Below are 9780 nucleotides of genomic sequence, written 5' to 3' on the forward strand. Positions count from 1 at the left end.
ATAAGGGAGCTGCGGCCCCATCATACTGTGTGTAAGGGAGCTGCGTGCCCATCATACTGTGTATAAGGGAGCTGCGGCCCCATCATACTGTGTATAAGGGGGCTGCGGGCCCATCATACTGTGTATAAGGGAGCTGCGGGCCCATCATACTGTGTATAAGGGAGCTGCGGGCCCATCATACTGTGTATAGAGGAGCTGTGGGCCCATCATACTGTGTATAAGGGAGCTGTGTGTCCATCATACTGTGTATAGAGGAGCTTTGTGTCCATCATAGGGCTCATTTCCACTGGCGAGGAAAACGGACGAGTGCAATCCGATAAAAAATCGGATTGCACTCGGACCAATGTTATTCAATAGGTGTCTTTTCATTTGCGATTTTTTTCTCAGCCGAAATCGGACTGAGAAAAAAATCGCAGCATGCTGCGTATTGCTGCGATTCTCGGACGAGACTCGCCAATGCAAGTCAATGGGTGCGAGAAAAAAATCGCACAGCACTCGCACCATGCGAGTTCTGTCCGATTTTTACGCACCGGAGTCCTTTGAAAAGCCGGTAATTCAGCGCGGTGTACAGTAAAATCACACTGACAGGTTAGAATAGAGTAGATATATACGCATAGAATAGGTATATATACATATATATATATATATGTCAGTGAGACACCTATATATGTATATTTATATTTAATTCAGCGCTAGATAGCATTAAAGCCGCTAATTCAATTGCCGGCTTCTCATTTCTCCTTCCCAAACCCGACAGGATATGAGACATGGTTTACATACAGTAAACCATCTCATATCCCCCTTTTTTTTGCATATTCCACACTACTAATGTTAGTAGTGTGTATGTGCAAAATTTCGGCACTGTAGCTATTAAATTTAAGGGTTAATTCGCGGAAAAAATTGGCGTGGGCTCCCGCGCAATTTTCTCCGCCAGAGTAGTAAAGCCAGTGACTGAGGGCAGATATTAATAGCCAGGAGAGGGTCCATGGTTATTGCCCCCCCCGTGGCTAAAAACATCTGCCCCCAGCCACCCCAGAAAAGGCACATCTGGAAGATGCGCCAATTCTGGCACTTGGCCACTCTCTTCCCACTTCCGTGTAGCGGTGGGATATGGGGTAATGAAGGGTTAATGCCACCTTGCTATTGTAAGGTGACATTAAGCCAGATTATTAATGGAGAGGCGTCAATTATGACACCATCCATTAATAATCCAATTGTATGAAAGGGTAAAAATGATTAAAAAGTATTTTAATGAAATAAACACACAGGTTGTTTTAATATTTTATTGCTCTCTCAATCCATGTGTAGACCCTCGCTTGGAAAAAAAAAAACCAACAATATACATACCTTCAGATGACTTGTCACGTCCCACGAGGTAATCCATCTGAAGGGGTTAAAATATTTTACAAGCAGGAGCCCTGCTAATGCAGCTGTGCTCCGTGCCTGTAAGCCCCAGGGAATGAAGGAAATGTAGGTCAATTACCTATTTACCTTCAGTCGCGGTGATGCGCCCCCTGGTGGATGTCCTCATGAACAGCAGCCTGGGAACTTTTTCCCACGCTCAAGGTCATATGAGGACAACAAGCAAGGGGCGCATCACCGCAACTGAAGGTAACTATAGGTCATTGACCTACATTTCCTTCATTCCCCGGGGCTTACTGGCACGGAGCACAGCTGCATTAGCAGGGCTCCTGCTTGTAAAATATTTTAACCCCCTCAGATGGATTTACATCGTGGGACGTGACAGATCATCTGAAGGTATGTATATTGTTGCTTTATTTTTTTTTCCAAGCAAGGGTCTTCAGATGGATTGAGAGAGCAATAAAATATTAAAACAACCTGTGTTGAGTTTTTAAAAGCCTCAGGTATCTTTTGCATGTGTTTAGAGTTAATTAGTTGATTCAGAAGATTAGGGTAATAGGTCGTTTAGAGAACCTTTTCTTGATATGCTAATTTATTGAGACAGGTTTTTTGGGTTATCAGGAGTTGTATGCCAAAATCATCAGTATTAAAACAATAAAAGACCTGACAAATTTCAGTTGGTGGATAATGAATCTATAATATATGAAAGTTTAATTGTAATCATTACATTATGGTAAATAATGAAATTTAACACTATATGCTAATTTTTTGAGAAGGACCTGTACATACTAGTTTATTTAAAATAAATCCTACACAGAGAGATATTGCCCTCCTGTCACCCCCGGGAATTCAGCCACAGACCTCTCTGGTGGTCGACAACGGTTCTGGAAGCGATGACTGCACCATCTGGATGTCACAGAACAGATAAAACCTGTGATTAACTGCAGCGGTCAGGTGATTGTGAGGCTATGTGCACACGTATTTTTGAGGGCTGCGGATTTTTCCGCAGAGGATTTCAGAAATCCGCAGGTAAAAGGCACTGCGTTTTACCGCGGCTTTACTGTGTTTTTTTTTTTTGCGTATTTTGTGCGGATTTCACCTGCAGTTTTACACCTGCAGATTCCCATTATGGAGCAGGTGTAAACCGCTGCAGAAACCGCACAAAGAATTGACACGCTGCGGAATGTAAACCGCAGCGTTTCCGCACGGTTTTTCCGCAGCATGTGCACTGCGGATTCCATTTTCCATAGGTTTACATTGTGCTGTAAACGCATGGGAAACCGCTGCGAACCCACAGCGGCGGATTCGCAATGTGTGCACATAGCCTTAGACGCTTCTCTGAAGGGGGGCCTGTGCCAGTCACCTGACAGTTGTGGGCTTTAATTTTCTCTTATTTTGCCAAATTTTCAAAAGAGTAAGGGATGGTCTTAAAAAATAAAATTAAAACCCCCTATTACATTATTTAGTGATTCTCATTCGTGTCGGTGTTCCCCTCTGGTACCAAAAGTGATGTCGACCTGTGCATTATTTACATGACCGCTGCAGCCAATCACTGACCTCACAGTCATTTGCTGTACATAATAGTACGACCACTGCAGCCTGTGATTAGTGGGGGTCAAATGGTGAAGGCCCCTGCAATCATTATTATTTATCGTACATCTGGATACAGATCTACAGTACGTAGCAATTAAAGGGGTGTTCAGGGCTGTAGACATATTTCTGCACTCTATGTGACTTCAAACTACTGAATGCATGTAAAGAGTAAATGCAATGTAAATTGAATGTAAGTAAAGAGTAAACCAGATTTATTTATACTGATTTTACTATGGGGGGGGGGGCGCCGTTTTGCAGTTTGCCTCAGGCAGCATAGAGGCTAGGTTCACCCCTGGCCCCACCCACCCTCCTCAGTCTTGGCTGCTGCGGGGGGAGGGGGTCTCGGATGCAGGGCCGCCATCAGGGCATTACAGCCCTGACTACTGTATGGGGCAGAAATGGGTGCTGTACCTTTAAGCAGCAGGCCCAAGTGTATCACGGTCCTGACGCAGGTCATGTGACACGCTGCGCACTCTTATGTAGGAGCACTGGAGCAGACTGGAGGTGTGAGAGCCCTCAGGAATACTCCGCAGGTGATGGCACAGACAGTAAGGAGTTAACTGCTGTCAGCCCGAGGATTTCCTGTCTCCTCGGTAACAAGGAACCTTTCTGTGTCATCTGCGGGGGAAGTGTTTCAGTGCTGCACTTCTTGTGCTCTGCCAGTACTGTCCCCCATGTGGTGAGAAGGTGACTGGGGGGGGTTTGTACAGGGGGCATCAGGGGGGTCTGGTGATATTGGGGGTCTCACCTCTGTGCTTGTCTGCCCCCTCAGATGTTGCCTGTCAGAGGGGGGACCCTACTAAGGTCCACGGCTGCTGTCTGCAGGTAAGAGCCCTTCCGTCCTGTCTCAGCTGCTGTGGCACTATAAGTCTCAGCATGCACATACAGGGGAGACACAGATTGTGGTGATTTACACGTTTCAAGCTGGAAGACATTTTGCTTTTTAGTAGAGAAGCAGGACGGACATGTTTGTGGGAGAAGATACTGAAGTCGGCGGTGAGCAGGGAGAGGAGGCGGGCAGTGTGTGAGGACTCAGAGGAAGCTGCAGAGAGGAGTGAGGTGAGAGAGGAGACGGGAGTCTGCTGATGAGTGAGGAGAGGGGAGGCTGGTAAGGGGAGGAGACGAGAGGCTGGTAAGGAGAGGAGATGAGAGGCTGGTGGGGGAGGCTGCTGAGGAGATGAGAGGCTGGAAAGGAGAGGAGATGAGAGGTGTTGTGATCCGCTTTTTGGGCTCCCCTAGTGGTGGCTGGTGGTACTGGAGACTGGTGTGTTCTTTTCTGCCTCAGCTCACCTGCTTCCATCAGTTTTGGGAGTTCCCTATTTAGCCTTGCTTTCCAGTCACTTCCTTGCCGGTCATCATTGTAACCTGAGTCTTTCAGTTGCATGTTCCTGCTACCAGTCTGCTGATCAGCTAAGTGGACTCTTGTCCTTTTTGTTTTGTATTTTTTGTCCAGTTTACAGTTTGTCATTTCCTGTTACTGGAAGCTCTTGTGGACTGAAATTGCCACTCCTGTGTCATGAGTTGACACAGGAGTCTTAAAGTAATTTCAGGATGGGTTTTTGAAAGGGTTTTTCAGCTGACCGTGAAGTCCTCTTTTGTATCCTTCCTCTATCTAGTAAGTGGACCTCGCTTTGCTAAATCTACCTTCATACTGTGTATGTCTTTTCCTCTGAACTCACCGTTAATATATGTGGGGGCTACTATCATCTTTGGGGAATTTCACTAGAGGTAAGCCAGGTCTATTCCTTTCTCTTCCAGGCGTAGTTAGTTCTCCGGCTGGCGCATGGCATCTAGGCAGCCGTAGGAATGCTTCCTGGCTACTGTTAGTTGTGTGGTAGATTTAGGTCACGGTCAGCTTGAGTTTCCATCACCCGAGGGCTAGTCTGTTATTTTGTGTTTCTGATGTTCCCATGCCATTGGGGAATCATGACAGTATGACCGGCCACTGTTAAAGCAATTGGCAGAAGAAAGGAGAGTAAAAGAAGTCTGTAGATTTTATTTTTTTTTTTCCTCACATGTTTGCTACTTAGTTGGCTCAGTTGTATTTCTGCTCTATTTACAGCCTTGCCTTTCTCTCCTTCTAATCCTTGAATGGCTCTGATCTCTCCGGTGTAAGGATGGACTCTCAGAGTTTGGCTGCAGGTTTAAATAATCTTGCTACGAAGGTTCAGAATTTACAAGATTATGTTATATGTACTCCTATTTCTGAACCTAAGATTCCTACACCAGAGGTATTTTCCGGAGATAGATCTCGGTTTCTGAATTTCAAATGTAATTGTAAATTATTCCTTTCTCTCAGACCTCACTCCTCTGGAGATCCTGTTCAGCAGGTTAAGATTGTGATTTCTTTGCTGCGAGGTGACCCTCAAAATTGGGCATTTTCATTGACACCAGGGGATCCTGCGTTGCTCAATGTGGATGCGTTTTTTCTGGCTTTAGGGTTGCTGTATGAGGAACCTAATTTGGAGATTCAAGCTGAAAAAGCTTTAATAGCCCTGTCTCAAGGGCAAGATGAAGCTGAGATATACTGCCAAAAATTTCGTAAATGGTCTGTGCTTACTCAGTGGAATGAGTGTGCCCTAGCGGCAATTTTCAGAGAAGGCCTTTCTGATGCCGTTAAGGATGTCATGGTGGGGTTTCCTATGCCCACAGGTCTGAATGAGTCCATCACAATGGCGATTCAGATTGATCGGCGTTTGCGGGAGCGCAAACCCGTGCACCATTTGGCGGTATCTTCTGAAGGGACGCCAGAGAAAATGCAATGTGACAGAATTCTGTCAAGAAGCGAGCGGCAGAATTATAGGCGCAAAAATGGCTTGTGCTTCTACTGTGGTGATTCCGCGCATGTTATATCAGCATGCTCTAAACGTACTAGGAAGGTTGACAAGTCTGTTTCTATTGGCACTTTACAGTCTAAATTTCTTCTGTCTGTAACTCTGATTTGTTCATTATCAGTTATTACCGTGGATGCCTATGTGGACTCTGGCGCCGCTCTGAGTCTCATGGATTGGTCCTTCGCCAGGCGCTGTGGGTTTGATTTGGAGCCTCTGGAAGTTCCTATACCTCTGAAGGGTATTGATTCTACACCTCTGGCTTGTAATAGACCACAGTTCTGGACGCAAGTGACTATGCGTATGACTCCAGACCATCAGGAGATGATTCGCTTCCTCGTGTTGCATAATTTACATGATGTGTTAGTGCTTGGATTACCATGGTTGCAATCTCATAACCCAGTACTGGACTGGAAAACTATGTCTGTGTTAAGCTGGGGGTGTCGGGGGGCTCATGGGGACATACCTTTGGTTTCTATCTCGTCATCTATTCCCTCTGAGGTTCCGGCATTTTTGTCGGATTTTGGGGATATTTTTGAAGAGCCTAAAATTGGTTCTCTCCCTCCCCACAGAGAGTGTGATTGCGCCATAGATCTGATTCCAGGCAGTAAATTTCCAAAGGGTCGTTTGTTTAACCTATCTGTACCTGAGCATGCTGCCATGCGAGAGTATGTTAAGGAGTCCCTGGAAAAGGGACATATTCGTCCTTCTTCATCACCTTTAGGAGCTGGGTTTTCTTTGTCTCTAAAAAGGATGGCTCGCTGAGGCCTTGTATTGATTATCGACTCCTGAATAAAATTACTGTCAAATATCAGTATCCGTTGCCGCTGCTTACTGATTTGTTTGCTCGCATAAGGGGGGCTAAGTGGTTCTCCAAGATTGATCTCCGTGGGGCGTATAATTTGGTGCGAATTAAGCAAGGGGATGAGTGGAAAACCGCATTTAATACGCCTGAGGGCCACTTTGAGTATTTAGTAATGCCTTTCGGCCTTTCTAATGCACCTTCAGTTTTTCAGTCCTTTATGCATGATATTTTCCGTGAATATCTGGATAAATTTATGATTGTGTATTTGGACGATATTTTGATTTTTTCTGAGGACTGGGAGTCTCATGTTCAGCAGGTCAGGAGGGTTTTTCAGGTCTTGCGGGAGAATTCTCTGTGTGTAAAGGGTTCTAAGTGTGTTTTTGGGGTTCAAAAGATTTCCTTTTTGGGGTACATTTTTTCCCCTTCTTCTGTTGAGATGGACCCTGTCAAGGTTCGGGCTATTTGTGACTGGATGCAGCCTACTTCTCTAAAGGGTCTTCAGAAGTTCTTGGGCTTTGCTAATTTTTATCGTCGATTTATAACTGGTTTTTCTGGTGTTGCTAAGCCTCTTACGGATTTGACTAAGAAGGGTGCTGATGTTGCCAATTGGTCCTCTGCCGCTGTGGAGGCCTTTCGGGAACTTAAGCGCCGCTTTTCGTCTGCCCCTGTGTTGCGCCAGCCTGATGTCTCTCTTCCCTTTCAGGTTGAGGTCGATGCTTCCGAGATCGGAGCGGGGGCGGTTTTGTCGCAGAAAAGTTCCGATTGCTCAGTGATGAGACCTTGTGCGTTCTTTTCTCGAAAATTTTCTGCCGCCGAAAGAAATTATGATGTCGGTAATCGGGAGCTTTTGGCCATGAAGTGGGCATTTGAGGAATGGCGTCATTGGCTTGAGGGTGCTAAACATCAGGTGGTGGTTTTGACTGATCACAAGAATCTGATTTATCTTGAGTCTGCCAGGCGCCTGAATCCTAGACAGGCGCGCTGGTCGTTGTTTTTCTCTCGGTTTAATTTTGTGGTCTCATATCTACCAGGTTCTAAGAATGTGAAGGCAGATGCCCTTTCTAGGAGTTTTGAGCCTGATTCCCCTGGTGATTCGGAACCTACAGGTATCCTTAAGGATGGGGTGATATTATCCGCTATTTCCCCAGATCTGCGACGTGCTTTGCAAGAGTTTCAGGCGGATAGACCTGATCGCTGTCCACCTGGTAGACTGTTTGTTCCTGATGATTGGACCAGTAGAGTCATCTCGGAGGTTCATTCTTCTACGCTGGCGGGTCATCCTGGAATTTTTGGTACCAGGGATTTGGTGGCTAGATCCTTCTGGTGGCCATCTCTGTCTCGAGATGTGCGTGTTTTTGTGCAGTCTTGTGATGTGTGTGCTCGGGCCAAGCCTTGTTGTTCTAGGGCTAGCGGGTTGTTGTTGCCCTTGCCTATTCCGAAGAGGCCTTGGACGCACATCTCGATGGACTTTATTTCTGATCTTCCTGTCTCTCAGAGGATGTCTGTTATCTGGGTGGTGTGTGACCGTTTTTCTAAGATGGTTCATTTGGTGCCATTGCCGAAGTTGCCTTCCTCGTCTGAGTTGGTTCCTTTGTTTTTTCAAAATGTGGTTCGCTTGCATGGTATTCCTGAAAATATCGTTTCTGACAGGGGAACCCAGTTCGTTTCTAGATTTTGGCGGGCATTCTGTGCCAGGTTGGGCATTGATTTGTCTTTTTCGTCTGCCTTCCATCCTCAGACTAATGGCCAGACGGAGCGAACTAATCAGACTTTGGAGACGTATTTGAGGTGTTTTGTGTCTGCGGATCAGGATGATTGGGTTGCCTTTTTGCCGTTGGCGGAGTTTGCTCTTAATAATCGGGCTAGTTCGGCCACTTTGGTTTCCCCTTTCTTTTGCAATTCGGGGTTTCATCCCCGTTTTTCTTCTGGTCAGGCGGAGTCTTCGGATTGTCCTGGAGTAGATGCTGTGGTGGATCGGTTGTATCGGATTTGGGAACAAGTGGTGGACAATTTGAATTTGTCCCAGGAGAGGACTCAGCGGTTTGCTAACCGCCAGCGTCGGGTTGGTCCTCGCCTTCGTGTTGGGGACTTGGTGTGGTTGTCTTCCCGTTTTGTCCCAATGAGGGTTTCTTCTCCTAAATTTAAGCCTCGGTTCATCGGTCCCTATAGGATTTTGGAGATTATTAACCCTGTTTCCTTTCGTTTGGACCTCCCGGCATCTTTCGCTATCCATAATGTGTTCCATCGGTCGTTGTTGCGGAGATACGAGGTGCCGGTGGTTCCTTCTGCTGAGCCTCCTGCTCCTGTGCTGGTTGAGGGTGAATTGGAGTACGTTATAGAGAAGATCTTGGACTCCCGTATTTCCAGGCGGAGACTCCAGTATCTGGTTAAATGGAAGGGCTATGGTCAGGAAGATAATTCTTGGGTAACTGCCTCTGATGTTCATGCCTCGGATTTGGTTCGTGCCTTTCATAGGGCTCATCCAGGTCGCCCTGGCGGTTCTTGTGAGGGTTCGGTGCCCCCTCCTTAAGGGGGGGGTACTGTTGTGATCCGCTTTTTGGGCTCCCCTAGTGGTGGCTGGTGGTACTGGAGACTGGTGTGTTCTTTTCTGCCTCAGCTCACCTGCTTCCATCAGTTTTGGGAGTTCCCTATTTAGCCTTGCTTTCCAGTCACTTCCTTGCCGGTCATCATTGTAACCTGAGTCTTTCAGTTGCATGTTCCTGCTACCAGTCTGCTGATCAGCTAAGTGGACTCTTGTCCTTTTTGTTTTGTATTTTTTGTCCAGTTTACAGTTTGTCAGTTCCTGTTACTGGAAGCTCTTGTGGACTGAAATTGCCACTCCTGTATCATGAGTTGACACAGGAGTCTTAAAGTAATTTCAGGATGGGTTTTTGAAAGGGTTTTTCAGCTGACCGTGAAGTCCTCTTTTGTATCCTTCCTCTATCTAGTAAGTGGACCTCGCTTTGCTAAATCTACCTTCATACTGTGTATGTCTTTTCCTCTGAACTCACCGTTAATATATGTGGGGGCTACTATCATCTTTGGGGAATTTCACTAGAGGTAAGCCAGGTCTATTCCTTTCTCTTCCAGGCGTAGTTAGTTCTCCGGCTGGCGCATGGCATCTAGGCAGCCGTAGGAATGCTTCCTGGCTACTGTTAGTTGTGTGGTAGATTTAGGTCACGGTCAGCT

This window comes from Ranitomeya variabilis, chromosome 1, assembly GCF_051348905.1.
Source record: "Ranitomeya variabilis isolate aRanVar5 chromosome 1, aRanVar5.hap1, whole genome shotgun sequence".
NCBI classification, from domain to species: domain Eukaryota; kingdom Metazoa; phylum Chordata; class Amphibia; order Anura; family Dendrobatidae; genus Ranitomeya; species Ranitomeya variabilis.